General features: G+C 42.1%; 1 pseudogene; it reads left to right on the top strand.

Annotated features, from left to right (window-relative positions):
* The first annotated feature begins 996 nt into the window (after nt 1-996).
* Nucleotides 997-1,782, top strand: LOC102255178 (annotated as a pseudogene).
* Nucleotides 1,783-2,470: the final 688 nt, after the last annotated feature.

Here is a 2,470-nt window from a genome sequence, read left to right as displayed (position 1 = left end):
CTTGTCATGTGAACTTGGTGCAGGTTATCTTAAGAAATGGAGCTTATGAATTTTGTTTGCTATTCTCATTTGGTTGTGAGAAATAAAACATGTCATATAGGTGTAAAAATGCTCTGTAAGCTCAAAGGTGTCACATTATAACAGAGACATCAGGTTTTAGGAAATGGGAAGGGTGCTGGACTCATAGAATTACTTATATTCTGATATCCACATAGACCAGAATAAAAAGTGCTCTGGATACAAGACTTCTGCTACTATACCTAATGGTCACTGGACACCTTTTCCTTTGAATTCTCTACAAACCAGAATTTGCTGGTACCTCAGCTGGCCTTGGCCCATTTTAGAACGCTTCGCTTGACCTCTCTAACAAAGCCGCTGTAATTTTGGAGAAGAGCCTTTATGGTTTGACCTGCCATCTTTGTGGTTTGACCTGACTCTGGCATTCTTGATAAGCTAAAAACATGATAGAAATTCTTTTTTCTCATCAAGTGTGATTTCTACAATGTGACCCTGGGCCATTCTGAGTCAGGTGGCAGGGCTAAAGTGGGAGAGCAAAAGGCAGTGAAAATCATCAGAACGACCAGTGAGTGTCCAGTTAACTTGACACGACAAAGAACAGACATTGGTGGTATTATTATGCCACCAAAATTTGTCACCATGAATACCTCCACCCGCATGCTTATCTCTGGACCTGAGGAGGATGACAGCTAGGACTGAGCATGGAATTTGAGTCTCAGAAGTCCAGATCCTCTGCTGCTGTGAAATCACTAGGAGTCAAAAAAGGATTTGGAGCAAGCAGTCTGAACACAGGATCTGGGTGTGAGGGGTATCTTAGTGCTGAGGAGGCAACCACAACAGGAAAGAGAAGAAAAGAGGGAAAGAGTAGAGCCACAAGAAATGATCTGTTCAAGGCTCCCCCTGAGTGCTGCTTCGGCTGCTCTGCGCTCACTTCGAGCTCAGGACTCCTGTTAAGCCAGTGTCCCAGTTTCCATCATCTACCGGTACCTCACCAGCTGTGATGAGATGTTCTCTGACATCTACAAGATCTGGGAGATCAAAAATAGGCTGTGTCTGAAAGTGGAGGGGGAAATGGTCAGTAGGACAGAGGGTAACATGGATGACTCACCCATGGGTGGAAATGCCTCCACTTTACCCAAGGGTGAAGGTACTGAAAGCACAGTCATCACTGGTGTTGATCTTGTCAAGAACCATCATTTGCAGGAAATCAACTTCACAAAAAACCAGCTTACATGAACTATATAAAAGATTACATGAAATCCATCAAAGGGACACTTGAAGAACAGAGACCAGAAAGAGCAAAGTCTTTCCAGGGGCTTCAGAACAAATCAAGCACATCCTTGCTAATTTCAAAAACTACCAGTGCTGTGGCTCAGTGGTTGAGCGTTGACCTATGAACCAGAGGTCATGATTCAATTCCTGGTCAGGGCACATGCCTGGGTTGAGGGCTTGATCCCCAGAAGGGGGCATGCAGGAAGCAGCCGATCAATGATTCTCATCATTGATGTTTCTATCTCTCTCTCCCTCTCCCTTGCTCTCTCTGAAATCAATAAACAAACAAAAAACTACTAGTGCTTGATTGGTGAAAACTTGAATCCACATGGCATGGTTGCTCTGCTGGACCACCATGAGGATGGTGTGATTCCATATATGATTTTCTTTAAGGATGGTTTAGCAATGGAACATGTTAACAAATTTGGCAATTTGGATCTATCATCTGTCATCTTATCTGGCTGCTGCTTTTCATCTGTACACCTGGACTAGGACAAATGGACTGATGTTACCTTGAGATCTTCATTTCTTTTGACCTTGATTTATTTGTAGTGGAGCCATTGTTTTTAAGAAAAATATGTCATGTAGTTTGTCTAAAAAGAAAATGCATTTAAACTAAAAAAAAAAAGGCTATAACAAGTGATGAGGAGGGCACAGAATTGGAAGATCTAAAGCAGGGCTCAAACTACTACGGCCCTCGGGCCACATGCAAATACAAATATTGTATTTGTTCCCGTTTTGTTTTTTTACTTCAAAATAAGATATGTGCAGTGTGCATAGGAATTTGTTCATAGTTTTTTTTTTTTTAACTATAGTCCGGCCCTCCAACAGTCTGAGGGACAGTGAACTGGCCCCCTGTTTAAAAAGTTTGAGGACCCCTGATTCTAAAGTGATCACTTTCCTTTTCTAAATTTCTTTGGAATTCACTTTTTGGACCAGAAACTCAGCCTTTAAAGTGTCAGATTTGTTTTTCTGTGGGATATATTTTCTCCTCAACTACTGCGGCATGTTCTGTTTTACATCTCCCCTAGTTTCCACATAAGAGATACTTCAAGGGTTTGGTTGATTGAAGTGATTGCATATGTTCTCTCAGCGGGGGCTAGTCTTGAGGCCTATTTCCATGACAAAATCGTGAAAGTGACTCAGCCTTATATCCAGTCATGCAGATTGGTATCCCCAA

The sequence above is a fragment of the Myotis brandtii genome, unplaced genomic scaffold (assembly GCF_000412655.1).
Source record: "Myotis brandtii unplaced genomic scaffold, ASM41265v1 scaffold216, whole genome shotgun sequence".
NCBI classification, from domain to species: domain Eukaryota; kingdom Metazoa; phylum Chordata; class Mammalia; order Chiroptera; family Vespertilionidae; genus Myotis; species Myotis brandtii.
This window is presented reverse-complemented; position numbering and strand designations above follow the sequence as displayed.